This window comes from Lipotes vexillifer, unplaced genomic scaffold (genome assembly GCF_000442215.2).
Source record: "Lipotes vexillifer unplaced genomic scaffold, Lipotes_vexillifer_v1.1 scaffold76, whole genome shotgun sequence".
Lineage (NCBI taxonomy): Eukaryota > Metazoa > Chordata > Mammalia > Artiodactyla > Lipotidae > Lipotes > Lipotes vexillifer.
The window spans coordinates 3,614,019-3,623,526 of NW_006773751.1; the positions used below are offsets into that span (position 1 = coordinate 3,614,019).

The 9,508-nt window shown below is 36.1% G+C and overlaps 1 protein-coding gene across 1 annotated transcript in view; it reads right to left on the minus strand.

The window, feature by feature from the left end:
* The window catches only part of RASAL2 (RAS protein activator like 2), a 396,824-nt gene that overhangs the window by 89,010 nt on the left and 298,306 nt on the right, over nt 1-9,508 (minus strand). The gene's annotated exons all lie outside the window — the stretch shown is intronic.

The following is a 9,508-nucleotide window of genomic DNA, read 5'->3' on the forward strand; positions in this document are numbered from 1 at the left end:
GCTGTTCTCCCTTTAAAAGATAGATGCAGTTTAAACTTCCATTTCTGGCCTCCTGGCCCCTGGGATCCGTGCTACTTCCACTTAAGAGAAAGCGTTTTTTCTCGCTCCCTCCCTGTGTCTTGCTCTTCCCCCTCCCTCTCTACAGCTTGCAGAGAGAGCAAGCGAGAAAGCAACACACAGGACTGCAGCTATTCAATCAATTGTTCCGACTGCACATCCTCATTAGTTACTTTCAGGCTATTAGCAGATGCCCAACCACTGCCTCCCCTCAGTTACAGCAAATTTCACTGTATTACACTAATCTGCAGAAGAAAAAACATTTCCTGAAATTTATATTCATCTAGTGCCAAAAGGACACCATTTTACACAGACCCAGTAATACACACAAATCAATCCCTCCTATGAAAATCCAGTTGGGAGTGCTTACCCTATTACTATCTTTGCATGCTGGACACTGATTTTTCCATGACTAAACATTTCTTCACTGTGACATCCTGACCAGTAAGACATAAGCCAAATAGCAACATGCCTAATGACTGAGAGGTTGACAACACAGCATCTTAAATGCCTGCAGTACAAGAAAGTTCCATGCTATTACTGTGTTTTAAAATTATGACCAATAACTGCCTCTCAACTTCTCTCTAACCATCTGTGGTTAAATGAGCCTTAATGTACAAAGCCATTTTCAGAATTAGGCACACATGAATTCTACTGCACATTTCTAAAAAATGGTACTATAATTAAAATTCATAGGAATGGCACAAAGCACTGAATTTAAACAAATCAGTTTGTCAGAGCACACTGAACAACAAGACCTTCAGACTCCAGGAAGATGACTTTAAAGGGTGATTATCTAAATCAGGCAATTCTATATGGGGGGCAGGCAGGTGGGGATAGGGGCTGGTGAAGGTAGAAGGAGATCTCATCTTTCGTCTGATAATTACTGATCATTAGAAGATACATGAGATTGAATATTACAATATAATATATTTTAATCTCTGAATAATTGATGGAGAAACCATATTGGGAGAAAAATAAGTTCCATTAGCAAGGATAAAATGATCTAGTAGACAGTTTTCCTTAATTTGCAATGTTCTGGCTAAGGAATGAAAAGAAACTTATCTCCTTACTGTCCTCCAAACATCTAATTTTAGTTTTCAGGCATATGAACTCATTACGTAAATATATTTCAGTGCTTTTAGCTATTTGAAATTATTTTGGCTATAATGAGCAACCACATTTCAAACCCTAACAATATGTTCTTTGTTATACTTATCTTTAGATTCTCTTTCTGAATCATGAAAAAAAAAATCACAACTCTGATGTAGCTTAAAGAATGCCACTGGGGGCTTCCCTGGTGGCGCAGTGGTTGAGAGTCTGCCTGCCGATGCAGGGGACATGGGTTTGTGCCCCTGTCCGGGAAGATCCCACGTGCCGCGGAGCGGCTCGGCCCGTGAGCCATGGCCGCTGAGCCTGGGCGTCTGGAGCCTGTACTCCGCAACGGGAGAGGCCACAATAGTGAGAGGCCCGTGTACCGCAAAAAATAAATAAATAAATAAATAAAGAGTGTCACTGGGTTCAAAAAGAAGAAATTATTTTTGAAGTTTGAACAATTGCCATTAAAGAGGGAAAAGCAAGGAAACAAAATAAGCTAAATCAACTAATGATAAGAGGAGGAAGTCTACACTTCTTGACTTTCCCAGCCCTCACATCAGTGCAACTTATCTGCTGATGTCTTTGAATATTAGGGTTGCTTAGTTTTCAGAAGATTCATAACTATTTGAAAGCTGAGAGAAGAACATATACCCAAAGAACTAATGACCACTTAGAAACAGGGGAGCAGCATCAGGAAGAGCAGAATTAACAACTTGCTGGACTAGTCACAGGCTGGCCTGCATGTTAAACTCGTCCAGCTACATTTGACTTTAAAGCTTCAAGCAAAAAGGAAAGCTGCTACTATGCTCTTAAAGCTACATTTCTGCTGATTTGGATGGAAAATCTATACCAGTCCCAGAAGACCAAAATTAGACAGCTCTCTATCCTACCTGCCCCATGCTACATACTAGTGCATTATTTTCACTTGTAAAAATTAATATTCCTTTCATAGTCACAATATTAAATTACAGTCATTTTAAAATATGCTCTCTCTCTAAGACAAGAGGCATATGATATTGTTTCGGTAGATAAAGGTCTAAAACTAATTTGTTCACTTTCTCACCCTCTAAAAATAATATTTTTCATCTTCAAAGTGAAAGGCAAAAAAAGTTATAAAAAGCCCAGTTAAGTTTTAAATTTATCTCTTAATTTCCTTTGCCATTGGGTATGAACTGAGATGAGGTGACAACTTATAATAATGAGAGATAACCTCCAATACAGCTCCACATAGGATGATGTATTGAACAAAGAGAACATCTGGGTGCTTTTCTTAGCAGCTCTACCAACTATCTGTGTGATTACGTGTAAGCCATTTCAACCTTTCCTGCTCTGGTCTGCATTAATAAACTGGGTTATTCAGACCAGCCAGAGATGAAGACAAGATGAATCAGTTTATATGTTTTGACCCAAAATTAGCTTTTTGGAAGAATGGGTCTCTCTAAATCCAAAATACATTATTACAATGTCATTTCCTCAAAATACACATTTTCTTCTATGTCAGTGTGCTTTCTTTTAAAAGTGTGGCAAAGTAATTGACAACTAGATAATTATAAGGGCAAAGGCACTTTTGGTGGAAGATGTGCCTATCTGACAAACAACTCAATTCTGCCTTTCAGACCTAATAGTGTGTTCATGGCCTTTAGTTTACTTATAATGAAGTCAATGTAACAAATGGTGTTTCAGGGAGGGAAAAAGAATAGGACAGAGAAAGGGAGATGAGTAGGAACAATAATTTCACTACAGTAACTATAGTGAATAGGTAGACAGATGCATTGAGAAGGTGAGTGAGAGCCAATACTTAAGGAAGTGAAGAGGTCAGGCCTGTAGATTTATCAGGGAGGGAGACTGCAGACAGAGGGAGAACAATACAGAGCTTCTAGGGTAAAGTGCAGCTGGGAGGCCAGTGGGGCTGCTGTCAGTAAGTGGGGACAAATAATAGCAGAAGGCCTAAGAGGAGTTAGGGCAGGCGTGCTCAGATCATGTAGGCTTTGTAGGTCTACACATAGGACTTGGCTTTTTACTCTGAAAGAAAAACCACCTGGTGAAATGCACTTCATCCAAAGGTACAAGTCACAAAGAAATACTATGGAGAGACACTTATTGGCACTTTCTTAATTTTTGTCTTTTTAGGATTTCAAATAATGAATGTAATTGAAATGATTCTAGAATATTATTATGTTTGGAAAGAGAGTAAGGAAAATGCTTATATTAACTGAGGGTTAGGTTCTAAAAGCCTCTACAAAAAAATGAGAAAAGTATCTATTATGTAATGTCATTATGATAAAATATCTATAAATATCAACTATATTTACTTTTTGTTCAGTCACATTTAACCAAATTTCATATACTGTCATGTCATACATGCATACAGTTAATATAAACAACATACCTAAAACTGTCATGAATTCTGATAATGTCTATTACTTAGAGTAAGTTCCAATGGTTTTTTTTTTTTTGAAGTAGAGGAGATGATTCAAAAATACGTTGTTTTAGGAGAAAAAGATGTACTTCAAAATTATTTAAGTACCTCTTTTGTGAATAATTTATCTAAGGCAGAAATATTTTTCTATTTTTATGATAATCTGAGTTAATGTTAAATGCTTGTTATGTGCTAACTACTGGGTCTAGTATCTCTCTTACTTAGTTCTTGTGGTAGCCCCTGAGGTAGTAGCAATTTATTACTCTCTTAGATGAAGGTGGAGGCAAAATCTAAAGAAGAGAATAACCTTACCAATGCGAAAGTAATTTCAGAAAATTCAAAACAAACGATAAACAGACTGAAGAAAGATATTTATAAAGTTTCAATTTGGTAGACAATGATGTAAGGAACCAAAATATCCTTCTTACAGCAAAATTCTCTAGTTATGACAGACCAGAAAAACATTTCATATTCACAGATGCAGTCAGATGGCATATACAGTATGTCTAAATACTTCACATTAATAGCAATCCAAGCCAATTCCTAGTAATTTTGTGTATAGAATTATAAAACGTGAATGAATGTGAATGCTCTGTCAATTATAATTATTCACAGGCCCCATTAATATTTTTGACATTATATTTAGGAAACAAGTTCTCTATTGTTATCAAAAGGAAATTCTTTAGTTCACTTCAAAAACCTTTTCAAAAATCAAAAACATTTCAACAAAGCATGATAGAAAATTAAATACACACCAAAATGTTTGTTCACCCATTCAAGTCACTGGAATTTCAATGTGTATAGTGTTGCTGTGAATGAATCCACTTCGCTATCATCTATTTTCCCTTATATTGCAAAAATGATGACAAAATAGGATGTGATAAGTCCATGGCTCAAGTTATTAATGAATGAGTTAATAAGCAAATAACTTATTTCTCCATGCTGTGAATTCTAAATTAGGGGAATGCTTCTTCCACAGAAGGCACAGAAGACACTTAAGGAACAGAATAGGAAGGAAGGAATAGTATTAGGAAATGAGTTTGTACCTCTTTAGCAAGAGGGCCTTTAATAACAAATGGCAAACATGAAAGAAAAAAAAGTCTTCATGACGTTTCATACTTTTTGTTGGAGGATCCCTTAAAGGTAATGAGAGCTTAAAGATGAAGGTAGAGAAGAATTTTATAAAGGAAAAGTGACAAGAGCAAAGAGGAGAAAATTACATCCTGCATTTATATAGTTGCTAACAACATAGCACCTGGGTGTCTTATAGACTTCACCACCTGATTTTCAGTAGGACATTTTCTGCTGTATCTCACTTTTACTGCTGTAAAGCTGAGGCACTGACAGTCACTACCATTCAGCTCCTCTGAAGTACAAATCCCCAGAGCCACTTTAATTCATCCAATTTGTATCACTTAGACTGCAGTACTTCACTCAAACAAGCAGTCCTTTCAAGTTTGCATGCCCTAGACACATTTCAATATGTACAAATCGGTGCTAAGTACAGAAATGTGGTGAATTCTCAGAAAGTAAAGGCATCTAGTCTCCCCCACCTTTTCTTTACTTCAACAAATTTATTCCCTATTATTATTCTTTAAAAATTCTTCTTGTTAATATAGTAGGAGAACAGATTTCTCTCTGGTCAAGCAAGTATTCCATTTCTTCAGCTTAGGGTTTCACATGATTATACTGGATGAGATGATAGAGAACACTTTTCACTGTCAACTGGAAAGACACAGTTTAGAGATATTTATATGGTTATCTTAATTTTCAAATACAAAGCGTATCTATGTTTCTTAGTGATAACAACCAGGGATCTTAGTAGTAATAATAAAAGTATAACAAGGATAACTGCCACACCAAACTAACATTTTTATTCCTTATTACATGCTAAGTGTTTTATATTAATTTTCTCTTCAATCCTCACAATTCTCTGGAATTGGAATTATTGCCCCCATTTTACAGATGAGGAAGCAAGATGTTCTATTACTCTGCCCATGTTTGCAGGGCTGGTAAAGGGCAGAATCAGAATTAGAACCCATGCAATCTGAATCTAGAGGCTATACTTTTTTTTTTTTTTGCGGTACGCGGGCCTCTCACTGTTGTGGCCTTTCCCCGTGTGGGGCACAGGGATGCCCAGACCCACTCAAGACACAGTGAATCTGAATTTTGGAAGCTGGGCCCTGGAAACGTCTATTTTTATTTTTTTTTTGCGGTACGTGGGCCTCTCACTGTTGTGGCCTCTCCCGTTGCGGAGCACAGGCTCCAGGCGCGCAGGCTCAGTGGCCATGGCTCACGGGCCCAGCCGCTCCGCGGCATGTGGGATCTTCCCGGACTGGGGCACGAACCCGCGTCCCCTGCATCGGCAGGTAGACTCTCAACCACTGCGCCACCAGGGAAGACCTAGAAGCTATACTTTTAATCACCACGCATGCTATCCTGTTCTCCTTGTGTTTTGTATAATGGATTGTAATGAAGAAAAATAAGGTAAACAATCATGGAGACTTCAATTTTCTTACTTCTTCCTAAAAATAACTCAAAGAACTTTAACAAGTGCACATGATTCTTCATATTTTAGAGAATTAAATCATACTCTTTGGGGGATAATTTACTGCAAACAAACCCCCATCAAAGAAAACTCTCAATCCTGGAATGCTAATGCTAATAAGAACATTATAATCAAGAAACGAAGAGGGGTGAGGCAATGTGGTAAAGGAAAAGTTACTTGCTTAATGTAATGGTGAAAAAATTTGAACAAAATAGGAATTAAGCTATAAAGAATATCTACCACTGATTCCTTGAATTAAAAAGTGACAAAAAACCCTCCAAAAAATAACCCACCCTTAGGGGGATGGATGAATAAGCAGAGCACAAAGGTTTTTAGGGCAGTGAAAATATTATGTATGATACTGTAAGGGTGGGTATATATCATTACACATTTGTCCAAACCCACAAAATATACAACATTAAGAATGAGTCCTACTGTACTATGTACTTCGGGTGATTATGATGTGTTAGTGTAGGTTCATCGACTGTAACAAATGTATTACTCTGGTGGGGGTACTGATAATGCGGTGAGACTATGCATTTGTGGGGACAAGGGTACACAGGAAAATCTCTGTAACTTTCTCTTAATTTTGCTGTGAACCTAAAACTGCTTTAAAAGAACAGTCTTAAAAAAAAAAGAAAACCTGCCCTTCTATCCTCATAAAGCAATCTTCAGTACACCTAAGTGGAAAGATAACTACTTAGGCCAATTCTATGAGACAAAAATAGATTAAAAGCATTGGTCAGCATAAAGTTACTGTTTTGAACATTTCAATCTAGTTATTTATAAGATTTTCTTAATCTCATAGTTTCATTTTGGTGAATAATATTTTGTCTTCAACTCTGGAAGACAACAGATCTTCTAATTTACAGAGATGCTCTAAGACTAAACTTTTTCTATAACTGACTTTATTAGTAGGTTTCAAATATAATTCTGGGTAAATCTGATTTATTCATACCATAATATCACTGTTCATCTCTAAAATCTTTTTTCAAAAGATCTGATCCTTGATTATGCCAAGGTCTTTTAAGACTAATTTGGGTTTTATTCCAAAACAGACATTAATAGAAAGCATTGAAAGTATTGAAAACATAGAAATATTTAAGCCTCTAATAAAGATGAGAACTTAATCATTTACTGAGGACCAAATATGCATGTGGCACTGCACAAAAAACAAAAAATCTTTACAGTGGACCTCACTTACTAGTGAAAGTAGCAGAAACAGGAGGAGCCTGTAATGGTGATTGGTACCCCTTTAGCCACCAAACACTGTCAAGTCTCTCTTTGAACAGTTGACTTCATTTTGTTCTCTTTATTTCCACTACCATATATCACTCTAGTCCAGGATTTTTTATTTTCTCATGTAGATTACGGCAGGACCCTCCTAACTAATCTCACTGACTCCTGTCTCTCTCTGCTTAAAGCTATCCTGCTCACCATTACCAGATTAATCTCCCTCAAACAGTACTTCCTTAATGTAATTACCTTCCCAGAAATCTTAAAGATAGACAATCAGGCATTGAAAAAATATCACCTAGCCCCCACCTTACAGAGTCACTCTTTTCTGCCAACACTTTCCAACAAATTGCCTTAGTCAGATGACCTCTGATCTTAAACGGGCCATATTAATTCCTCTGTGTCTGTCTTTGCTAATGGTTTTCACCTATCTGCCAAATCTTAGGTAACCTTCAATACCAATTTCATCTGCTTCCATAAAACCAGGCCTAATTATTCACATTTCTTTGATTTCCAAGTAATATATTTGTATAAGTTCACATTACTTGATTATATGTTCTCTAGTTTTGGATGCCAAACTACATGAATTCAGGTCTTGCACTGCAAGACTTGAACAGTGGTGATCCTGTCTAAATTTTCAAATAAAATAAATTTTAATAAATAGAATTCTCTGAATTTTAAGTATTTCTCCCACAATGTTTCCATAAACCATTTGCACCCATTCTTGCTTGTCTTGCAGGGAATACTGAAACAGAATAAAAGATAATTGGTAACAAATAAATTTTAACAACTAAAAAATAGTTCAGCATAGTCTGGTCACCTTTTTTCTCCTTTAATAAACACATGTGATCGTATAGAATTGCCATTTTTTTGTATGTTAAAATGGAAAAATATCAGCAATTTCATATGGTTCAACTTAGTTCATAATAAAATTATTAATAAATTTTCTAGTTATTTCTAATTCACATATGGCATTAAAGTGTATCACTAATCAAGTTTAAGAATCACTCTCATTTTATGTCTATTAGCTTGAATCTTCCACTATAATTGAGATTTTGATAAAGAAGTTTCATGGGAGATTAAGTTTTTCCTTCTAAGCATCATTCTATTTAAAGATTCACACATTTTCAGGTTTTATTAAGAAGCACACTTAAACATAAATTAATCAGGTTTATGTCTTGATATTTATTAATTTCTATTTTCTTGAGATATCTGTTCACCTTGATTTCCTTTAGGTTTTTACTTGCATATCCCTATAAGGACAAATTTTGAAAGAATTTCCTTTTTTTTTTCCTTTTCTAAGGATATCCCCTCAACAAAGGATGTAATACTTAAAAACTCTAAGGTAACCATGACCACCTGTGGGGCTCAATATGAATTGCCATGCTTAGGTTTTAGCATGGTTCTTAGCACTTTTTTTTTTTTCAATTTAGATACCATTTATTCACTTACAATGAAAAACTGAACTATCACTGAATGTAAACATTAATGCAAGTGTGATCCAGCGTTTATTCTTTTTCAGAAGTCAAGCTATATGAGAAATCAAACCACAATCAGTGGTAGATTTTAAATTATTGATTCAATTTCTTTAATATAGGTAGCAGCCCTACTTACATTTTTTTATTCCTACTGTAGCCAATTTTAATAAGTTATATCTTTCTTGAAAATGTCCATTTTCTTAAATTTTCTATTTCTTCAATAGTCTATTTTATAAGTCTCTGATTTTCTGTAATTGTGTCCTTTTCCCCATTTCTAACATTGTTTATTTGTGGTTTCTCTTCTGCCTTGGTCAAATCTTGACACTTTTTTTTTTTTTTTCTTTCTTTTTTTTTTTTGCTGTACGTGTGCCTCTCACTGTTGTGGCCTCTCCCGTTGTGGAACGCAGACTCTGGACGCGCAGGCTCAGCGGCCATGGCTCACGGGCCCAGCCGCTCCGCGGCATGTGGTATCTTCCTGGACCGGGGCACAAACCCATGTCCCCTGCATCAGCAGGCAGACTCTCAACCACTGTGCCACCAGGGAAGCCCAGTTTTATCTATTTTCATTGGACTTCTTTAAGAAACAACTCTTAGCTTTATTGATACTATTACGTTTAATTTCTGTCTTCTATTTCATTATCATCTGCTGTTATCTTCATTATTTCTTTCCCT